This window comes from Dendrobates tinctorius, unplaced genomic scaffold (assembly GCF_039654945.1).
Source record: "Dendrobates tinctorius isolate UK_male_01 unplaced genomic scaffold, ASM3965494v1 ptg000021l, whole genome shotgun sequence".
Lineage (NCBI taxonomy): Eukaryota > Metazoa > Chordata > Amphibia > Anura > Dendrobatidae > Dendrobates > Dendrobates tinctorius.
In genome coordinates, this window is record NW_027361689.1 from 22191096 (window position 1) to 22206411 (window position 15316).

General features: G+C 49.4%; 1 long non-coding RNA gene across 1 annotated transcript in view; it reads left to right on the top strand.

Moving 5' to 3' along the window:
• LOC141083725 (uncharacterized) overlaps positions 1-15090 on the top strand; it is an 85912-nt gene extending 70822 nt beyond the window's left edge. The window contains exon 3 of the long non-coding RNA XR_012230804.1: positions 15022-15090. This is a non-coding gene — a long non-coding RNA (uncharacterized lncRNA). The remainder of the gene's footprint in view (positions 1-15021) is intronic.
• The last annotated feature ends 226 nt before the right edge of the window (positions 15091-15316 follow it).

Sequence of the window (15316 nt, forward strand, 5' to 3'; positions counted from 1 at the left end):
CGAGACGAGTTGTAATTTTGAATGACACCATTAATTTTTTCATGTAATGTACTGGAAAACAGGAAAGAAAGTCAAAGTGTGTCAAAAGTGAGAAAAAAGTGCAATTCCACAATTATACATTTTTTTCTCTTTGCAACGTTTACCAATTGGATTAATTCATTTAATATTTTGATAGATCAAACTTATATGGATGTAACAATAAAATGTGTATCTTTTATTTTTATATTTCATTATTTTTATGGGGCTAACGGAGTCGATTTGAAATTTTATACATTTTTCTCTATATTTTTAAACACTTTTTTTTTTATTTTTCACTGTTAATCCCCTTAAGGGACTAGAACCTGTTATTGTTTGAGCTATAAACAGCAATACCATAGTACTGCTGTATAAAAATTATGCTCTCCCATGAACACCAGACTTTGGCAGACTCCCAGTCAATTGCTAACCCATCAGCATCCAACTATCACGTCATGGGGCGCTAGTGGGAAGATGGAATTATGTCAATGGTACTGTAAGAGATTGACAAGATAGCAGCTCCACCCACGGCTGTTAGAGGCAAATGATATCTTAATAACAATGCCATCATCTGCCGAGAAAAATGTGGGCTCAATACAATGTACTGGCACATGATTTATTCCTTCCAAAGAACTTACAAGGACCAGGGGACATTAAAGAGGTTGACCCCTTCTTAAACTAAATCTTTGGCCCCGATAAAATAATAAAGCTTACACCCACCTCCTGTGGCATCAGCACTCTCTCTCCCCTGGTCTGTGATGCAGCGTTGTAACATGTGATGCCTGGCACCCAATCAGCACTGGTGTCACTGTCTCTGCCTTTGGGCAAACTGAACATGAAGAAGAAGCCAGGGCTGCAGCTGATCTCAGAATTCCTCTTCCTGTTCAGTTTGTCCAAAAGTGAGGACAGTGACGCCAGTATCACGTCACAACACTGCATCATAACCTTGGGGAGAGTGAGTGCCGACACCGCGGTAACGGTGCTGGTACGGGAGGTGAGTATAGACTTCATTTTATCGAGGATGAACATTTAGTTTCAGAAGGGGTTGTCCTAGTAGTGGACAACCTCTTTTATTATGTGTAGAGGAAAGACGATTTCTGTAGCTGAAGAGTAATGGGTTCTTTACAGTTAGAGCAGTTTGACTGTGAAATGCCCAACAAATGCCCAACCACAAGACAGAGTGATGGCACATACTGTATAATAACCAATTATCTATTTATTAGTGATAAGAGAATCTTCTGAATTCCAAATTCACCAGATTTTCACAAATTTTAACAAAGCTATTCTCTGTAAAATTAATGTTCCTTATTATGCTATGGGGTCTCTCATAACCTCATAGTATAATAGACATGATATGTAAAAAATAAGAGAAATCATTATTCTCACCTCACTGCTCACCTCTCTGGCCCTTCCGCTACTCACCATCAACTGTTCAGTCTTAGCTGCATCTTCTGATCCCTCTCACACTCTGATGGCCTTCCGGATTTTATGGTGAATGGGAGGGTTCTGCACAGGCTTGAGGTTAACGGTATCATGACATCAGTATGTGCACCATGACCTCCTTTGCACCTTCATAGAACCCTCCCGGGCATCCTGACTCCCAAAAGTCTGTCACTGTGCGAGAGACCCAAAGATTCCAATAATGGGGTATCAGAAGATGAGGAAAGGACCCGACGGCTGTTGGTGAGTAGTGGAGGAGCAGGAGATGTAAGCAGTGATGTAAGTATAAAGGTTTTTTATTTTTTTAACTTTTTGATGGCCCATTAAGGTTCAGAAAAATGTCATCCAGCTCCCGCATTTTGCTGAATCTGCGCAAAAGAGAATGACAAAAATTTGACTTTTTGGCAAATGGATCTTTAGGGAATTTTGAATCTTGGAAATATTCAACCAAAATTTATGTCTTATCATTCCAGTGGGATGGGTCGGTAGATCAAACTCTAGAGTCTATGACCATTTGTTTCCAAAAATAAAGCAACCTAATTCCTAGGGATAGCCATAATTTTTAAAAGTGAAACGACTCTTAAAGATTTTTAATAATTGATCGCTGTTTTAAATAATAAATTAATAAGTGTAGCAGCATACTAACTGCGCTAAGAGATACCGTATATACTCGAGTTTAAGCCGAAATTTTCAGACCATTTTTTGAGCTGAAAGTCCCCCTTTCGGTTTTTACTCGAGTCATATACGGGGATCGGCGGGGGAGGGGGAGTGCAGGTGTCAGAGATCATACTCACCCCTTCCTGGCTCATCTCTTCACCCCCTGCTCCTTCCATGATCTCGTGCCCCAGCTCTTCCTGCGTTCAGTGGTCATGTGGTACCGCTCATTAAAGTCATGAATAGAGTTGAGCGATACCAGCCGATACTTGAAAATATCGGATCGGAATGGATCGGCCGATCTTTAAAAAAAGTATCGGTATCGCCGATTCCGATACCGGGAACCAATGCAAGTCAATGGGGCCAAAATATCGGAATTAAAAAAAAACCTTTCTTTCCTTGTAGGTTAATTCTACATGAAGAAAAACAACTAAGAATAATGTAGAATGTATTGTGGGAGGTGGAGGAGACATTAAAGCCATAGAGGTTTAGCCCAATCAAATGGAATAGCAGGAATTAAACTTTTTTTTTAAAGATGTTAGGAGTTACAAAGATATTGACTATGTTAGCCTCATTTATATTTTGCCAGACATGTATGTCTTCTTCTTCTTTCTTCTTCTTTCTTATTCTTCTTCCTTTTTTTTACCTTCTTCTTCTTCTTATTCCTTTTTTTACATTCTTCTTCTTCTTCTTCCTCCTTTTTTTACATTCTTCTACTTCCTTTTTTTACATTCTTCTTCTTCCTTTTTTTACATTCTTCTTCTTATTCCTTTTTTTACATTCTTCTTCTTCTTCCTTTTTTAAATTCTTCTACTTCCTTTTTTTACATTCTTCTTCTTCTTCTTCCTTTTCTTACATTCTTCATATTCTTCTTATTCAACAATTATTATTCTACATATTCAACTTCTTCATCTTCTTCCTATTCTTCTTCATCATATTCTTGTTTGTGTCAGGCATTCCTGTAGTTGTTATCTGGAAAAGTTAGAAGTTTACACCTTCCGTTCTGCCTGTCACAAAAGATTTACAACAGGATTTGTCCGCGTTCAGTTTGGCCTGCAGCAGCAGGCCTTTTCCAGGGGCACCACGAGGAGGAACGGACTCACCCCCATACACTGCTTAGTCTTCTTCTGCTTATAAATAAGATAATATCATTTGCTCAGAGTATTAGTCTTATGCTTAATGTTCTTCTGCTTTGTTTTTTTTATGCTTCTTGGTCTTCTCTCTCTTGTTCTGCATCTTGGTGGTTGTCTTCCTGTTCTTTGTCCTCTTGAACCAGCTGACGGTACTGGCACCGGGAGGGGCAGCAGAAGGAACAAGAGCCAATGGCACTACCGAGGACCAGCTGACGGTGCTGGAACCCGGTTACTAAGCAGGAGGTACCTGTGCTACAAAGCACTACCAAGGACCAGCAGACGTTGCCGGAACTCGGATACCGAGATGGAGGCACCTAGGCCAAAGGCTCTGACGAGAACCAGCTGACGGTGCTGGAACCCGGAGGGGTAGCATAAGCTGCAAGAGCAAATGGAAATAGCGAGGACCAGCTGACAGTGCTGGCACCCGGAGGGGCAGCAGAAGGAATAAGAGCCAATGGCACAACCGAGGACCAGCTGACGGTGCTGGAACCCGGTTACTAAGCAGGAGGTACCTGTGCTACAAAGCACTACCAAGGACCAGCAGACGTTGCCGGAACTCGGATACCGAGATGGAGGCACCTAGGCCAAAGGCTCTGCCGAGAACCAGCTGACGGTGCAGGAACCCGGAGGGGTAGCATAAGCTGCAAAAGCAAATGGAAATAGCGAGGACCAGCTGACAGTGCTGGCACCCGGAGGGGCAGCAGAAGGAATAAGAGCCAATGGCACAACCGAGGACCAGCTGACGGTGCTGGAACACGGTTACTAAGCAGGAGGTACCTGTGCTACAAAGCACTACCAAGGACCAGCAGACGTTGCCGGAACTCGGATACCGAGATGGAGGCACCTAGGCCAAAGGCTCTGACGAGAACCAGCTGACGGTGCTGGAACCCGGAGGGGTAGCATAAGCTGCAAGAGCAAATGGAAATAGCGAGGACCAGCTGACAGTGCTGGCACCCGGAGGGGCAGCAGAAGGAATAAGAGCCAATGGCACAACCAAGGACCAGCTGACGGTGCTGGAACCCGGTTACTAAGCAGGAGGTACCTGTGCTACAAAGCACTACCAAGGACCAGCAGACGTTGCCGGAACTCGGATACCGAGATGGAGGCACCTAGGCCAAAGGCTCTGCCGAGAACCAGCTGACGGTGCAGGAACCCGGAGGGGTAGCATAAGCTGCAAGAGCAAATGGAAATAGCAAGGACCAGCTGACAGTGCTGGCACCCGGAGGGGCAGCAGAAGGAATAAGAGCCAATGGCACAACCAAGGACCAGCTGACGGTGCTGGAACCCGGTTACTAAGCAGGAGGTACCTGTGCTACAAAGCACTACCAAGGACCAGCAGACGTTGCCGGAACTCGGATACCGAGATGGAGGCACCTAGGCCAAAGGCTCTGACGAGAACCAGCTGACGGTGCAGGAACCCGGAGGGGTAGCATAAGCTGCAAGAGCAAATGGAAATAGCGAGGACCAGCTGACAGTGCTGGCACCCGGAGGGGCAGCAGAAGGAATAAGAGCCAATGGCACAACCAAGGACCAGCTGACGGTGCTGGAACCCGGTTACTAAGCAGGAGGTACCTGTGCTACAAAGCACTACCAAGGACCAGCAGACGTTGCCGGAACTCGGATACCGAGATGGAGGCACCTAGGCCAAAGGCTCTGCCGAGAACCAGCTGACGGTGCAGGAACCCGGAGGGGTAGCATAAGCTGCAAGAGCAAATGGAAATAGCGAGGACCAGCTGACAGTGCTGGCACCCGGAGGGGCAGCAGAAGGAATAAGAGCCAATGGCACAACCGAGGACCAGCTGACGGTGCTGGAACACGGTTACTAAGCAGGAGGTACCTGTGCTACAAAGCACTACCAAGGACCAGCAGACGTTGCCGGAACTCGGATACCGAGATGGAGGCACCTAGGCCAAAGGCTCTGACGAGAACCAGCTGACGGTGCTGGAACACGGAGGGGTATCAGAAGTTACCCCTGAAAAGCAAAGTTGGCATGCCGCAAGCTGGCCGCAGTTACCGAATCACACAGTCCTACAGGGGGTGCTTGTCCTACTGGCACTATGGAACAAGCCTTTCTTACCAGAACCCGCAGTCCACATAGGAAGCACCTAAACTGCTGGCACCCTAGCCTCGGCTAACCCAACCGCAACACGACATGGCAACTTGGGGTGGCAAACTGACATTGACACTTCCCGGAAACAGCAGGCAGGGCTGGAACCAAGCTGGGCAGGAGGGAGTACCCGTGCCAAAGTCAGTTATGAGCAGCAACTGGCGATGTTGGAGCCCAGGACAAGCACTTAGCAGGCTGAGGCCTGATGTGCTGTCAATTGGGAGGCAGCAGGACAGATTGCCATCAAAACAGCAGGGGAACAGCTGACGTTACTGAACCCCACAAACACAGGAGCTAGTGTTTTACTCTGTGAAGACGGCACTTCCGAGCAACAACTGGCTGTGTTGAAGCCCAGGGACAAGCACGGAGCAGGCTGAGGCTGCATTGAAGAAATTTTAAGATCGGTTGTAGACTACTAATTTGAACCAAGCTCCACTTAGGCCTGTGGCTTCACTGATTTTCGTATTTCCCCTGTCCTCCAACCCCGCCAGTTACAGCTCCGAAGTGGCGTCTGCACAATCCACACTTGTTCCTGTGTTACAGGTGTTCAGTCCGGTCAGTTAATCCCCTGATGTGTGTCCGGCAATGTCGCCTGCTCTGTCCACATTCCCATAATGGGAATGTGGACAGAGCAGGCGACATTGCCGGACACACATCAGGGGATTAACTGACCGGACTGAACACCTGAAACACAGGAACAAGTGTGGATTGTGCAGACGCCACTTCGGAGCTGTAACTGGCGGGGTTGGAGGACAGGGGAAATACGAGAGACAGTGGAGCCACAGGCCTAATTGGAGCACGGTTAAAAATCAGTAGTGGTATGACTGTGTAGGCAGCAGGAGACTTTGCCATCTACACAGCAGGGGATCAGCTGACGTTACTGAACCCCACTGAGACACGGGAGCAAGTGTCTCTTTCCGTGTGGACGGCACTTCCGAACTACAACTGGCTGTGTTGAAGCCCAGGAAATAGGAGGGTGTAGGCAGAGGCCTACTGTATTTTGAATGAGGTGACAGCAGGAGAGACTGCCATCCACACAGCAGGGGATCAGCTGACGTTACTGAACCCCACTGAGACACGGGAGCAAGTGTCTCTTTCCGTGTGGACGGCACTTCCGAACTACAACTGGCTGTGTTGAAGCCCAGGAAATAGGAGGGTGTAGGCAGAGGCCTACTGTATTTTGAAAGAGGTGACAGCAGGAGAGACTGCCATCCACACAGCAGGGGATCAGCTGACGTTACTGAACCCCACTGAGACACGGGAGCAAGTGTCTCTTTCCGTGTGGACGGCACTTCCGAACTACAACTGGCTGTGTTGAAGCCCAGGAAAAAGGAGGGTGTAGGCAGAGGCCTACTGTATTTTGAATAAGGTGACAGCAGGAGAGACTGCCATCCACACAGCAGGGGATCAGCTGACGTTACTGAACCCCACTGAGACACGGGAGCAAGTGTCTCTTTCCGTGTGGACGGCACTTCCGAGCTACAACTGGCTGTGTTGAAGCCCAGGAAATAGGAGGGTGTAGGCAGAGGCCTACTGTATTTTGAATGAGGTGACAGCAGGAGAGACTGCCATCCACACAGCAGGGGATCAGCTGACGTTACTGAACCCCACTGAGACACGGGAGCAAGTGTCTCTTTCCGTGTGGACGGCACTTCCGAGCTACAACTGGCTGTGTTGAAGCCCAGGAAATAGGAGGGTGTAGGCAGAGGCCTACTGTATTTTGAAAGAGGTGACAGCAGGAGAGACTGCCATCCACAAAGCAGGGGATCAGCTGACGTTACTGAACCCCACTGAGACACGGGAGCAAGTGTCTCTTTCCGTGTGGACGGCACTTCCGAACTACAACTGGCTGTGTTGAAGCCCAGGAAATAGGAGGGTGTAGGCAGAGGCCTACTGTATTTTGAATGAGGTGACAGCAGGAGAGACTGCCATCCACACAGCAGGGGATCAGCTGACGTTACTGAACCCCACTGAGACACGGGAGCAAGTGTCTCTTTCCGTGTGGACGGCACTTCCGAGCTACAACTGGCTGTGTTGAAGCCCAGGAAATAGGAGGGTGTAGGCAGAGGCCTACTGTATTTTGAAAGAGGTGACAGCAGGAGAGACTGCCATCCACACAGCAGGGGATCAGCTGACGTTACTGAACCCCACTGAGACACGGGAGCAAGTGTCTCTTTCCGTGTGGACGGCACTTCCGAGCTACAACTGGCTGTGTTGAAGCCCAGGAAATAGGAGGGTGTAGGCAGAGGCCTACTGTCTTTGTAATGCGGAGACAGCAGGAGAGACTGCCATCTCCACAGCAGGGGAACAGCTGGCAGTGCTGAACCCCACTAACACTTGAACGAATGTGTTTGGCTCTGTGGAGACGACACTTCTGAACACCAACTGACGCTGTTGGAGCCCAGGATTAGGCGAGGAGCAGGCTGGGGCCTACTGGATTTTGGCAGGTGAATGCAGCAGGAGACTTGCCATCTCCACAGCAGGGGAACAGCTGACAGTGCTGAACCCCACTAACACTTGAACGAATGTGTTTGGCTCTGTGGAGACGACACTTCTGAACACCAACTGACGTTGTTGGAGCCCAGGATTAGGCGAGGAGCAGGCTGGGGCCTACTGGATTTTGGCAGGTGAAGGCAGCAGGAGACTTGCCATCTCCACAGCAGGGGAACAGCTGGCAGTGCTGAACCCCACTAACACTTGAACGAATGTGTTTGGCTCTGTGGAGACGACACTTCTGAACACCAACTGACGCTGTTGGAGCCCAGGATTAGGCGAGGAGCAGGCTGGGGCCTACTGGATTTTGGCAGGTGAATGCAGCAGGAGACTTGCCATCTCCACAGCAGGGGAACAGCTGACAGTGCTGAACCCCACTAACACTTGAACGAATGTGTTTGGCTCTGTGGAGACGACACTTCTGAACACCAACTGACGCTGTTGGAGCCCAGGATTAGGCGAGGAGCAGGCTGGGGCCTACTGGATTTTGGCAGGTGAAGGCAGCAGGAGACTTGCCATCTCCACAGCAGGGGAACAGCTGGCAGTGCTGAACCCCACTAACACTTGAACGAATGTGTTTGGCTCTGTGGAGACGACACTTCTGAACACCAACTGACGCTGTTGGAGCCCAGGATTAGGCGAGGAGCAGGCTGGGGCCTACTGGATTTTGGCAGGTGAAGGCAGCAGGAGACTTGCCATCTCCACAGCAGGGGAACAGCTGACAGTGCTGAACCCCACTAACACTTGAACGAATGTGTTTGGCTCTGTGGAGACGACACTTCTGAACACCAACTGACGTTGTTGGAGCCCAGGATTAGGCGAGGAGCAGGCTGGGGCCTACTGGATTTTGGCAGGTGAAGGCAGCAGGAGACTTGCCATCTCCACAGCAGGGGAACAGCTGACAGTGCTGAACCCCACTAACACTTGAACGAATGTGTTTGGCTCTGTGGAGACGACACTTCTGAACACCAACTGACGCTGTTGGAGCCCAGGATTACGCATGCCGCATGCAGAGGCCAATGGGCATCGGTTTTTATGGAGGTTGTGGACTACTACTGATTCTAACCATGCTCCACTTAGGCCTCTGGCTCCACTGTCTCTACTATTTACCCTGGCCTCCAACCCCGCCAGCTACATCTCTGAAGTGGCGTCAGCACAATCTACACTTGTTCCTGTGTTACTGGTGCTCAGTCCCATCAGTTGATCCCCTGATGTTTGTCCGGCAAGTTAGCCAGCTCTGTCCTCATTCCCACTACTGGTTATGGGAATGTGGACAGAGCAGGAGACCTTGCCGGACACACATCAGGGGATAAACTGATGGGACTGAGCCACAGGAACACAGGAACAAGTGTAGATTGTGCTGACGCCACTTCAGAGATGTAGATGGCGGGGTTGGAGGTCAGGGGAAATAGTAGAGACAGTGGAGCCAGAGACCTAAGTTGGGCACGGTTAAAAATCAGTAGTGGTTTGAATGTTGATGGAGCTGGTGACTCTGCCGTCCACACAGCAGGGGATCAGCTGGCATTACTGAACCCCAGTAACACAGGAGCTAGTGTGTTTCTCTGTGCAGACGACACATCTGAGCGACAACTGGCTGTGTTGAAGCACAGGGATTATAGTTCAGGTGGTAGAAAAATGAACACACCAGCAGACCTGGATACAGTTGCCAACCACTAATTTAGTCTGTAAGAGGAATGGCAAAGTCTTTGGAGATCCAGGCCTTGTTCATTTTCAGAAAAGTCAGCCGGTCAACATTATCGGAAGATAGTCGCGTGCGACGGTCTGTTAGTACACCACCTGCGGCACTAAAGACACGTTCCGATAATACACTGGCAGCAGGGCAAGCCAGCACCTCCAATGCATACTGGCTAAGCTCTGGCCATGTATCCAGCTTAGAGACCCAAAACTTGAAGGGGGAAGAGCCATCTGGGAGTACAGCGACAGGGCAAGACATGTAGTCTGACACCATCTGACGGAAGCGTTGCCTCCTGCTGACTCGAGGCGTCGCTGATGGTGTAGACAATTGTGGTGGACACACAAAACTTTGCCACATTTGGGCCATAGTGGTCTTGCCTTGTGCTGCGGCGCTGCCTCTGCTCCCTCTTTGTGCAGAGTTTCCTCCACTGCCTCGACGCACAGAGCTGCTTTGTAAAGCACTAGCAACAATGCTGTCGGGTGGAATGGAAAACATTATGGACTGCACCAGTGACTCTTCATACTCCCGCATTTTACGCTCCCGGTTCAACGTTGGTATGAGCCTTTGTACGCTGTCCCGGTAGCGAGGATCTAGGAGGGTGTACACCCAATAATCAGCCGAGACGAGAATGTGGGCGATGCGGCGGTCGTTTCTCAGGCACTGCAGCATGAAATCAACCATGTGCTGCAGACTCCCAACTGCCAAAGAACCGCTGTCCCCTGTTTGAGGCGTGACCTCGACCTGCTCTGCATCACCCCACCCTCGCTGTACATACTGAGTAGAGGTTTGTGTACCTCCCTCCTCTGGAGAGATGTCTTCCTCCTCCATCGACTCCTCCTCATCCTCCTCACAAAGTGTCCCCTGCCTAGGCCTTTGTGAGGAAACACGTAGCGCAGACTGTCCAGAAGCAGATGGCATTTGGGACTCCTCATCCTCCACCTCTTCTGAAACCTCATCCCTTAGTGCTTGCAGTGTTTGTTGAAGCAGGCAGATAAGGGGGACAGTCATGCTGACTAGTGCATCATCTGCACTCGCCATCCGCGTGGATTCATCGAAGGCACGCAAAACGAGGCAGATGTCCTTCATAGAGGCCCACTCAATGGTGCTGAAGTGTGAACGGCGCACAGTGCGACTTGTTTGCGCCTGATGCAGCTGGTACTCCATGACTGCTGCCTGCTGCTCACACAACCGCTCCAACATATGTAACGTTGAATTCCACCGGGTGGGTAGGTCACATATGATGCGATGTTCCGGAAGGCCAAATCGTCGCTGCAGAGCAGCGAGGCGCGATCTTGCCGTGCTGGAACGTCGCAAGTGAGCGCACTCTATGCGGACCTTGTGCAACAGTGCATCAAGATCCGGATAGTCCCTCAGAAAGCTCTGCACGACCAAGTTAAGAACATGTGCCAGACATGGGATGTGTGTGAGGTTGCCTAGGCCAAGAGCTGCCACCAGATTTCGGCCATTGTCACACACTACCAAGCCCGGCTGGAGATTCGCTGGCCCAAACCACACATCGCTCTCCAGCTTGATAGCATTCCAGAGCTCCTGCGCTGTGTGGCTTCGATTCCCCAAAGAAATTAATTTGAGTACAGCCTGTTGACGTTTGGCCACGGCTGTGCTCATATCGGTCGTAACAGGCTCCTGCTCTGCTGTTTCTGAGGAACTTGAGTAGGAGGAGGAGTCTATGTGTACAGACTGGAGTCCTGCAATCCGTGGCGTTGGAAGAACACGTACAGCGCCACTCTCCAGATCCGTACCCGGCTCCACAACATTGACCCAGTGGGCAGTGAGGGAAAGGTATCGTCCCTGTCCATGGTTACTGGTCCACGCATCGGTGGTCAGGTGGACCTTGCTACTAACGGCGTTTAGTAGCGCATGTTTTATTTTGCCCTCAACATGTTTCTGCAGGGCAGGGACGGCTCGCCTGCTGAAATAAAAGCGGCTGGGCACGTTGTATTGGGGGACTGCCAATGCCATTAAGTCCCGGAAGGTGTCAGTGTCCACCAGCCTGAATGACAGCATTTCAACTGCCAGAAGTTTGGCAATGCCAGCATTCAGAGACTGTGCTCGGGGATGGTTTGCCGAGTAAGGGCGCCTTTTATCCCATGCCTGTGCTACCGATGGCTGTGATGGATGGGAACGTGCTGTTATGGGTGGAATCTGACAGGGTCTCCGGACAACAGTGGCAGAGGTTCTTCCTTGGCGATCCTGTGAGGAAGCCGAACCAGCAGTGTGTGAGCTGGAGGAAGAGGGCCCAACACGAACTGAAGAGGTGGTAGGTGGTGCTGTACGTTGGCCTACGTCTTCAGGGTGTCTCTGCAACTCCAACTCGTGCTTGGTGCGCACATGTTTCCACATATTTGTGGTATTGAGGTTGCTGACATTTCTCCCTCTTTTGACTCTCTGATGACACAGCTTGCATTTGACAAAGCAAATGTCATCTGCAACTGTGTCAAAAAAGGACCACGCACTGCAACTCTTGTGAGCGCCCGGTTTGCCTTTGGAAGGAGGAATGCTCCTAACGGGTGCCGAAGTGGAGGGTACAGGCAACCAAGTCTTCCCCCTCCCTCTGCCTCCTGTTTTGGCCGGTAGGGGAATCTCTTCCTCCGAGCTGCTCCCACCACCTTCCTGTTGCTCACGCCATGATGGGTCAAGGACCTCATCATCTTCCCTCCCCTCTTCAAACAGCTGCTTCTCCGGGGTTGTCTCGCCAGCACCGTACGCACCAGAAAGTGGCAACTGAGTCTCGTCATCATCTGATGCGTACTGAGGTGTGCTGACCATAGGCACTGGCCCACTCGCCTCTTCAGATTCAGAGGGACAAAGAAGTTGCGCATCACTGCATACTCCCTCTTCTTCACATTCAGGAATGCTGCTTGGCTGGCCCCCTCTTTCCAAGCCAACAGATTCTGAGAACAGAAGTAGAGACTGTGATGGCTCCTGTCCATGTCTCTCTGACTGCCTGGGCACTTTGGCAGGTGGTGAAGAGACAGATGGTTGCTCTTCGGTGCTCTGACCCTGAGAGGATGCGGAAGTAATTGAAGTCGATGCGTTAGCTGCCATCCATCCGACAACGGCTTCAATTTGTTCCTCCCGCAGCAGTGGGGTACGTTGAGGTCCTACAAAGCTGCGCATAAAGGACTGTTGCCTGCTAAAACTGGGGGATGCTGATCCACTGGTGCCCGCAGCAGGCCCAGAATCCCCACGTCCTCTACCTGTAGAATCCCCACGTCCTCTCCCTGCAGAATCCCCACGTCCTCTCCCTGCTGAAACTCCACGCCCACGCCCACGCCCCCGCGCCTTACTCCCTGCCTTCTTCATCTTGCAAGACTGCTTAAGATAGGCAAAAAAGTACAAAGGGGGGCCTTAGTGTGCTTATTCCTGAACAGCTGGTTACAGGTACAAGAAACACTAATTTTATGAAGTGTGTGTGTGTGGACTAGACTTTAATAGGAGCTGATGTGGCCTACACAAGTTCAAAATGTAGTGTTTGGTGAACTTTTTATGTGGTTTCTTTGTTTGAAACAAACTCAAAGTATGAGAACAAAGAATTGAAACTGATAGTATCACCAACTTTTTGGAGCTATTACAATGCAGGCAGGTAACCTACAATGCAAAAGATGAGGCTCCAAAAAAATTGGGTAATACTAATCTGGCTGCGCCGGCAGGGCACAAGCCAGAAAAAAAGGCTCCTCTATCTACTCCTATATAGTGTTTGCAACCAACCAATGTTGATGGATACGGATGGATGCACACTAATAGGAGAAGAAAAAATGAGCTGCACTCAGAGACAAATATGTGTGAGGCAGTGACGCACGTTGAGCGTCCTACAACCAGACGTAGCTGCAGGACACTCTACTCAGCGTGAGCTGCACTCACACACAGTCAGAGACCTCTCAGACAGCCGTCAACAGTGCAGCTAAGTGGGCACTGGCACTGACAGGCTGCAGAAAGGCTCCGCTGTGTACTCCTATATAGTGTTTGCAACCACCGTAGATGGAGACGGATGGATGCACACTAATAGAAGAAAAAATGAGCTGCACTCAAATAAAAATATGTGTGAGGCAGTGACGCACGCTGAGCGTCCTACAGCCAGACGTAGCTGCAGGACACACTACTCAGCGTGAGCTGCACTCACACACAGTCAGAGACCTCTCAGACAGCCGTGAACAGTGCAGCAAAGTGGACACTAGCACTGAAAGGCTGCAGAAAGGCTCCGCTGTCTACTACTAGTGTTTGCAACCAACGTATATGGATATGGATGGAAGCACACTAGATTGAAATTATTTAAAAAATGCAGCTCAAAAAATAAAAGATGTATGAGGCAGCAGTGATCACACTGGGTGGCCTACAGCCTGACGTGGCTGCAGGACCCACTCCACAGCGTGAGCTGCACTCACACAGCCCTTGCAGACAGCTGTGAACACTGCTGCTAGGGCAAAGAAGGCTACAGTGGTGGTTTATGTAGCCTGGGTAAAGCACTAGATGTTTGGTGGAATCGCTATTTCTAACTGTCCCTCACAGTCTTCTACAGCAGCCTGTCCCTAACTGAATTCACAGCAGAGTGACCAGAAATGGCGGCTGCGGTGGCTTTTATAGTGCATCATGACATCATTTCGGCAGCCAATCACAGCCATGCCAATAGTTAACATGCCTACATGCCTAACAGGATGTGCCCACACTTCGGAGGATTCCCATTGGCTTAATCAAAGCAAGCAGGCTCATAGCATGATGGGAACTTCCTATTCCGATTCCGATCCCGGAATCCGATATGAAAAAAGTATCGGAATTAACTATCGGAATTCCGATACCGCTAATATCGGCCGATACCCGATACTTGCGGTATCGGAATGCTCAACACTAGTGTACTCTCTTTTATTACATCAATATGAAGGTCACTGATCACTTTTAGAGCACTGAAATTGATAAAATTAGATATTGTTCTGTCTCCGAGACTTAATTCATAACCTTTGACTGTCTATTTGATAATATTTCCATTGATGTATTGAGAATATATAGAATGTTCAGTTTTCTATAGATTCTATTGTTTTCATTGTTTCTGGCTCCATCTAGTGGCCAGAGTCATATCCGCAGTGTTATTCTATTTTACTTTCACTTTGCATCTTTCTCCCCATTCACAATGTATTCTTGGAACGTTGCAAAGCACCACGGTAAGTTTTGCAAAGGATCATGGTCAGTCCAGCCCCCATTTTTCCCTCCAGTTCGCAATTTTCTCTCAGCCTGCATTCTGTAAGCATCTCATTCCTCCTCCCCAGCATCGCTGGTAAGCAAACATGCTTCCTGTGTCTAGTTTCTGTCTCAGATCAGCCTGTTCAATTAGTTTCCCCCTCTTCAGCTGTTCAGTTAGTTTTCCCCTACTCAGCTAGTAGTGCAGATGTTGATTCTTATTGTGTTATGTATGATATGTATCCCTGATGTACCCTGTTTTGACTCAGTGTATGCATATGTTTTATTTGTAGTTTCCCTGCATCAATATACCTGTTATGATTGGGTCACCGAGGTGGAAAACAAGACCAAGCTAAGCCACAGAAAACCAGAGAGGTTGGTAACTAAGCGGATTGCAGACCCCTCATCCTATCCACACAATTAGCAGTAGCCATGGAGCATACCTACGATGATTCTAGATGCCTCGACACAGCCGGAGGACTAAATAAGCCTTAAACAAGTAAAGGGGAAATCTAAACTGCCCCAGAGCAAACCCCAAAAGAATAGATAGCCCCCAAACATATATTGTCGGTGAGACAAGATGAAAAC